We start from the raw sequence: 8,767 nt of genomic DNA, 5'->3' as shown, positions 1-8,767 counted from the left end.
CACCAATGAAGCCACTGACTCTGTCATGGCTGAAGCCAATGTGGATCCTACACCAACAAAAGCACCAGAAGTCAGCAAAGCCAATGATACTACTGCTTCTATTCTTGCACCTGCTGCTGGTCCTCAGTTTGACTATCATGTTGAGCACAGGCCTCAGGTACAGAAGCCAATCCCAAGTGAATTGTAATACGACTCACTATAGGGCGAATTCGAGCTCGGTACCCGGGGATCCTTCAATGTCAATGGCTTCAAAGCAGACAACACCTTCTTCAATAGCTCCAAGAACCCCTACTCAAGGGAAAGAATATCTTCTGATCGGTTCTGGAGCTATCCGCAGCGAAGCTATTACTCCTGCATTTTGTATAATCAAGGTCGCATCTTCCCACATAAGCGTCTTGACATCGAAGCAATAGCTGGTCTGCCCTGTCTGGAAGAAGCTCTGGATTGCTTCAAAGAGGTTGGACTGTTGCCGTTTGTCACCGACCAAGAGCACTGGAATGAAGAGTTGCTGCTCCAATTCTATGCCACACTTCACATCCGTGGGTACAACAGAGATCCGAAGACTTGGGTCCTAGAGTGGATGACAGGAAATGTTCATCACGAAGCCAAAGCCTTTGATATCATTGAGCTCACTGGTCTCCCCACTCCTAGCGATCTCTACGAACCTGGCTGTCAGCTTCACAGTGAAGCTATGGAGAGCATCTTTCAGAAACCTGAACCAAACATGAGTCAGATGCTCAGTATGATGAAGCCATTGCCACAAGAAGCCGCATATCCTAAGGAGTTCCTTGTTGAAGACCTTGAGTATCTGCCAAGGACTATTTATCACATCATAAGGCAAACTCTCTGGCCCATCAAAGGACATTCTCCACATGCCAAGCTGGAAGGTGCAATGAAGACTTTGGTCTTCTATATTCTTCATGGAAAATGCTTCAATGCACAGGCCTTCTTCACCCGCCAACTTGCTGCATCAGGCTCTGATCTATTTGGCCTGAAGTTCTACGCTCCATGGATAATGCGGCTGATTAAACTCCACTCCGCTATCTCATATCAGCCATCTTCTCGCAATCATCGGATCTTTCTGCCTGATGTGGATATGTCCGTTGAAGCCATTTATCCTGAGCCTGCCAAGGAGCCTCTTAGTCTTCAGAATGCGGAGCATCAAAGCTTTTCTCAGAACATTGAAGGAGTTGAAGCAGTCACTCGTGTTTATCCGTTGGCTGGAACTACACGTGCACCACATCCTGCCCTTACTGAAGCCACCGATAGCACAATTGCCCAACGACCCAAGAAGCGCACTCGTGTCCTTAATGACCGAGAGCTTCTGGTGGCTCTTCATCAGAAACAGGATAGGCATCATGACTGGCTGAAGCGCCAAATGCAAAGCCTCTTGGTGGATGTCAACCGCATTCGCAATCTTGCCACCAAGAATGACTTTGTTTCCCATGAAACCTCTCGACGCACATGGAAAGGGCTGACGCTTATGTGCTCTGAAGATGATCTTCAAGAAGATGGCTTCTCTGAACGCTTCAAGTTTGACTCCACACCTCCTCGAAGGGCAGTGCTGTGACGATCTCCATCTCTTGAAGACTCTGAGTTCTCTTCCTCTGCTGCAACTGTGAATGCCAGAGTGATCGAGGACGAAGACGATGCTACTTCACCGCCACCTCCTTCAGCACGCTTCGACACTGCTCCAAGTTCTTCTGCACCGACGACCCTGCTGCTTCACCTACTCTTCATGGGAACGAGTAGATGCTCTATGTCTTCAAACCTTTTTGGTCCTTACTGACAAAAGGGGGAGAAGCATATGAGTTTGATAGTCTTCAAGCAGGTCCACATGGGCGGTTGCTTTATATTTTGCCTCGTGTTTACAACTCTCGTTTTGATACATTTGGTTCTTTGAGTTGTAACACCTAAACTCGATGGTCGGCTGCTACTTATTTGCTACTTCGTGATGCGACGATAAATTCCGCATGTACGATGATAAATTCCGCACTTAGATCATTTTGCAGATGTCCATTTTCCATGATGCATGTCATTATCTTCACATACCTTCTCATGCATAATGAATTGTCATCATAAGTTGAAGAGGATCTCCACGAGTACAACCTGCCATGTGCATTTGCATTCCAAAAGCAAATTACTTATATGCACATCTTCAGGGGGAGCCCTTACAACTTATGAAGACAATTCCTTATCCTTTACAATTTCACATATTATATTCCCCGTTGAAAACTTCAACTAGTTTGTCATCAATCACCAAAAAGGGGGAGATTGTAAGTGCATCTAGTGCCACCCCTAGTTGGTTTTGGAGTATTGACGACAAACCTAGTTGAGGGACTAATGTGTTTGTGAGAATTGCAGGATAACACAGGTAGAAGTCCCTCATTGATTCAGTTTTCCTACCAGAGATGACCCCTAAAAATGTATGAAGACATTGATGTCAAAGGTGGTATATGAAGATATTCACATTGAAGACTATGACAAGAGAAGACATCACATGAAGCCTATGGAGCTCGAAGACTTAGATCTTTCGTAGTTCTTTTTCTTCTTTGTTGAGTCATAGGAACCACCGTACTGTTAAGTGGGGTCCAAGAGAACCAGTCAGAATGACTGAAGTGATGCTTAACCAAAACCTATGTCTTCGAGTGAAGACTATGAGAGCGAATCTTGTCCAGAGTCGGACAAGTCAGCTTTGCTTGTAGCCCAAGTAAAGTTGCCGTGTGTGTTTGAAATCTGACCGTTGGAATACGTGTCAGTTCCTTAGTGACCCAGGGTCATTTCGGGCAAATCAGGTCGGGTTGCCTAGTGGCTATAAATAGCACACCCCCTACAACCATAAACGGTTGGCTGCTCAGAGTTAGAGTACGGCTTTTGTCGTTTGAGAGCAACCCACCTCGAAGCCTTTGAGAGAGAATTCCTTGCGAGGATAAAGTCCTAACCACCCAGAGCCAAAGAGTGTTAGGCATCACTTAAGTCTTCTTGTCTGTGTGATCTGAAGACTTATTGCACTTGAGGACTATGAATCCTCCAGCCGGTTAGGCGTCGCGTTCCGAGCATCCAAGAGACATTGTGGATCGCCGGTGAACAAAGTCTGTGAAGGTTTGGGAGTCTACCTTGAAGACTTACCAGAGTGATTGGGCGAGGTCTGTGTGACCTTAGCTCAAGGGGAATACGGTGAGGACTGGGTGTCCTGAGCTGCGTGTTCAGGACTAGGTGTCTGGGACTGTGTGTCCTCAGGTTTAAATACCTAGCCCCCCTAACCAGACGTACAGTTGTCACAGCAACTAGAACTGGTCCAACAAATCATTGTCTTCAACGAGTCACTGGTTTCATCCTTCCCTTCCCTTTACTTACTGTTGGTCCTTGTGAAGTCATTGTATGATTGCACTATCTTTTGTCTTCACTGACTGACTGCGAGTTCCGTTTGGCTTCATAATATCTTCCTACCTGATCCTTACTACCTAGCTACTATTGGTCATTGTGCTTTCACTTCATTGAATATTTGACTATGGTTTGCCTAGTGTAGTCTACCTTCCGCTGCATGGTAATAGGTTTATTTCTATCGCTTGTCTTCGAAACTTCCATGTTTTGAAGACTTTCATAAAAATCGCCTACTCAACCCCCCTCTAGTCGATATAACGCACTTTCAAATCCCAACTCTTTCCGTGGGTCCTTGAGTTGCTTAGGATTTCTAGGATCGCAAACGAGATGCAAATAAAATATGATATGCATATGATGACCTACGTATAACATTCCAAATTGAAAATTTGGGATGTTACAATATCCTACTCATGCTTTCATTCAGTGTTGATTAATTTTAATGCATGTTCATGACTGTTGTCGCTCTCTAGCTGGTCGCTTCCCAGTCTCTTTCTAGCCTTCACTTGTACTAAGCGGGAATACTGCTTGTGCATCCAACTCCATAAACCCCAAAAGTTATTCCATATGAGTCAACCATACCTTCCTATATGCGGTATGTACCTGCCTTTCCAAGTAAATTTGTATGTGCCAAACTCTAAACCTTCAAATGAAATTATGTTTTGTATGCTTGAATAGCTCATGTATCAACTAGGGTTGTCCGTATCTTCCATGCTAGGCGGGTTATTCTCAAGAGGAGTGGACTCTGCTCCTCACACATGAGAAAAAGGCTGGTCACCGGGATGCCCAGTCCCATGCTCAAATCAAATCAAAATAATTGCAAACAAAACTCCCCCAGGATTGTTGTTAGTTGGAGGCACCCGTTGTTTCGGGCAAGCCATGGATTGATGCTTGTTGGTGGTGGGGGAGTATAAACTTTACCATTCTGCTTGGGAACCGCCTATAATGTGTGTAGCATGGAAGATATCGAGATCTCTCGGCTGTTATGTTGACAATGAAAGTATACCGCTCAAAATATTATTCATATCTATTTCAAAATCGAGCTCTGGCACCTCTACAAATCCCTACTTCCCTCGGCGAAGGGCCTATCTATTTACTTTTATGTTGAGGCATCATCCTCTTATTAAAACGCACTAGTTGGAGAGCACTGCTGTCATTCGCATGCATTACTATTAGTTTACATTGAGTATGACTGTGGCTGGATCTCTTTTACCATGAATTACAATTTCCAGTCAGCCCTTGATCTTCAGTGGTGCTCTGCATTTATGTTTTGCGGTCTCAAAAAGGGCTAGCAAGATACCATCTTGTTATATCATATTATGATTGTTTTGAGAAAGTGTTGTCATCTGAGATTTACTATTATTGCTCGTTATTTGATTATGGCATTGATGTGAGTAAACATGACATCTAAATGTTATTGTGAATATGGTTAGTTTATAATCTTTGCTGAAAACTGATAACCCACAAGTATAGGGGATCGCAACAGTTTTGGTTTTATAGCGATTGTAACAGTACCAACGGAAAAGTAAATAAGCGAAGAACAATATGTGAAAAGCTCGTAGGCAATGGATCAGTGATGGATAATTATGTCGGATGCGATTCCTCATGCAATATTTACAACATAGGGTGACACAAAACTAGCTCCAATTCATCAATGTAATGTAGGCATGTATTCCGAATATAGTCATACATGCTTATGGAAAAGAACTTGCATGACATGTTTTGTCCTACCCTTCCGTGGCAGCGGGGTCCTATTGGAAACTAAGGGATATTAAGGCCTCCTTTTAATAGAGTACCGGACCAAAGCTGTAACATCCCAAATTTTCAATTTGGAATGTTATACATAGATCATTTATGCATATCATATCTTTGCATATTCGTTTGGCTTGCTCCTAGAAATTCTACGCAACTCATGGACCCATGGAGAGAGTTGGGAATTTCATTATTTTCATATTTGAGTTTTCTCAAATTTTGAAAAAAGGATCATTTGATTTTAATTATTTTATCTTCAAATATTTCTTTTATAAAAATAAAAGAGAGAGGATAAATGACTTCCTCAAAATAAAGAAATATTGGAGATTTAATATTAAAATCAAATAAGATTTTTATCCGGAGTTTTATCGCTATTTTATTTGAATTAGGAAAAAATGCGTTTTTCAAAATTGCATTTTAGTCCCAAATAAATGTTCACCTTGTCCGGCCTATTTTTAGAGGACAGGGAAAATTTATTTCGGGATTTTTGGAGTCCGTTTAGTATTTCTTCTCTTTCTTTTTCTGCACGTCAGAATTATTTAAAAAAAAACCAACCTACGAGCCGTATCCGGCCCGGACTCCTCCCAACTCCTCTTTATATGCCGCGCCGCCTAGCCCAATGCAGCCCAACCAGCCCCACCGCCGCCCAAACCCTAACCCTAGCGCCGCCGCCTAGAGATGCCGTCGTGTCGCGCCGCCCCGCCGCCCGCTGCCGCCGCCGCCCGCCGGAGTTCGAGGTAGCCGCCGGTTTTTTTAAAAAATGATCGGTTTTATTTCGTAAACCCTAGTATCGGTATTTTTATTATTAATAGATCGGTTCGCCGGTTTTCTTGGTTTAGTTATTTAGCGGACGTTCGTCCGTTCGTTCGTTTTAACGAACGGTTTTTCGTCTGTTAGTCGCAGACAACGAACGTTCGTTCGTTAGCCTGTTCGTCAGTTTTTCTTTTTCTCGGATTTTTCGCGATTATTTTCGATCGTGATTTCTGATCCGATTTTCGTTTCAGTTTATCTTTTCGCTGGTTTATCGGAATCGGGCGATTCAAGCGCCTAGATCTTCGTCTCGAAGCCCTCTTTCCGTTTAACCAACTTGAACAAGATTTTGGTATTGTAAAATTTGACTTTAGTACATATTTGTAATCAGATCTTGTTTCTTTCGCAGATTGGGTTTCGTTGCTCCGTTTGATGTCAGGACCGGTTTTTCAGGATATTAATTTCCCAAAAGCGGCCCTTGTGCTCACCAGCCCCAGGATTACCGTTAGCTGATGAGACACCAACTTGTTACAGAAACTCCAAGCAAACTACAAAATATGTAGTACAAGACCATTCTGGCCTATGGGACAACAATTGGTTTCTAGTGGTTGATGGCGGAAGCGGTTTGCGGATCATTAGCGTCTATGGGACTCCATTTCCCACAGGAACAGCTGACCAGGATAACTCCTATCTTCGCGAGGCTGCTATCTCCATTGCGTAGGTTCCCAGGCTGTCATCGCAACGTTCCTTTCCACGCAAGAAATCTGGCCAAGACAATAGCCAGGGACAAGCCAGTGAGTACTTTGAATGTACTCACAAACATTAAGAACACCGGTATAATATAGCCACTGAAAATCATGTTTTAAAATATTTTATGATCACTTCGTCAGTTATGAAATAAGGTTCATGATGCACGCAAGTAGATCATTTAAATAAATCACGAGTAGACAATCAGGGTGTAAAAATATAAAGCACCGATCGGGTGTCTGAAGCGACGCCTCGAAAGGATAATAATATGAAGCATGCCTCAGTCGGGCGTCTGAGCGACACCACAGAAAGGGCTTATATATAAAAGGAATAACAAGCATGCCACAATCGGGCGTCGGTGCGACACCACATAAAGGGCTTATAAGTAAATGAAATAACAAGCATGCCACAATCGGGCGTCGGTGCGACACCACATAAAGGGCTTATAAGTAAATGAAATAACACGCATGCCACAGTCGGGCGTCTGGGCGACACCACATAAAGGGCTTATATAAGAATAATCACGGTGAATATCCAGGAGGTAGAACCGTCCCAGGGATACTCAATAATTCAAATAACATAAATGATTAGTCCATAAAAATAATAATCATAATCATCATACGTCACAAGTTATGATCCATATTCTGGTTTAGTAGTTTCTCCTCCGAAGACCGACACTAAGACCGACGCTTGACCCATCCCAGACTGTAGTCCTTAACCATGGACACGGCTATTCAAATAGGTTCAATATCTCTTCAGAGGGTGTACTCTTTACCCACGAGTAACGGATTTCTTTAGTCCATCGAAATTAATTCTGTCTACAGTCTTTTAGTCGAAAACACGCCTGACTTGCACACACCAGCTTAACTTTACTCGTGTCTGGAATCACCCAGACACCTGTTAAGCAAAACTCTAAGTGGGGAGGCTACAACCTCGCGTAGCATGGGATCAAATTTTTATCACGTGCTCTAAGGGGTGGCCTCCCCTCTCGGTCCCAACCGGAAACACCCATGCCCCCGGACCAGGTGGCATGCCTACCAGCTACAACCGGTATCTTCCACCATAGCCTCTCTATACGGTGTGTGCTAGGACAGGGGTTGACAACTTACTGAACCGTACCCTACCTACGGCAGGGGCAAGTGGCAGCACGAAACAAGTATGGGGGTTACTGGAACAAGACTCGATCTACGGCCGACTCAGGAGGCTTAAGTATTTCCTGCATGGTTAGCTCAAGAATTATATTCCACAGCCATCAGACACAACCACCACTTATCATACCTCCCCCTGCCCTACCGGTCATAACCGTCTCGACGAGGGACAAGCTCGTGTCTACACAAGACAGAGACTTTCCCGGGTCCTTCCTGGTAGACATGAGAGGCATATGAGGGTGATTGCTATCACAAGCTTATCCATTTCCAACAGCAAGAATTTTCATTTATGCACTCAAGGTGTATGATCATATCGTCATATAAAAATAACCAACACTTCATGTCGAGGTGGTGTTATAACCGTATCGAACAACCCACAAAACATTATGCCAGGGTTCAGAATGCTTGCCTTCAAGGTGTGGAGAGGTGAGGTGCACTCCAATATTTTTTTGAAAGCTCTCTTCTCTCTCTCTCCAAAATCCTATTTCGAAAATAGGCAAATAACACATACTTTAAAAACAGTACAAAAAGTTGTCCTAATTATTTTTGAAATAAATCTTAAAATAAACTAGGTGAAATTTGAGAGAGTTAGGAAAAATAATCAATTCATTTGGACTTATATTTAAAAAGTTATAGCCAGTCAAAATTTTGGTCAAATTCTGTTTTTAAAATAAAACAGAAAAGAAAACGTTTCAGATAAGAATACGTTTTCGAAGCAGGGGATACGCACTTGGGGGTTTTACGCCTTCACTTATCAAGCATGGACGGGCGCGTGGGTCACTGACAGTGGGTCCACGGGGCCCACTGGTCAGGTTTGACCAGTCGCCTCGCCTTCGTCCTTCTCTGGCCGAACAGAGGTGAGGGCTCCGGCGATCAACGCCGGCGAACGGCGGCTCGTCGAGGGCATCTGAGGCCAGGGATGGATCCGCCACTCCCAGGCGGTCCTCCCGGTGGTCGACTGGCCGGTGGGGACGGGGGGGGAATCGTCG

This window comes from Triticum urartu, chromosome 3 (genome assembly GCF_003073215.2).
Source record: "Triticum urartu cultivar G1812 chromosome 3, Tu2.1, whole genome shotgun sequence".
In the NCBI taxonomy this organism is placed as follows: Eukaryota; Viridiplantae; Streptophyta; class Magnoliopsida; order Poales; family Poaceae; genus Triticum; species Triticum urartu.
This window is presented reverse-complemented; position numbering follows the sequence as displayed.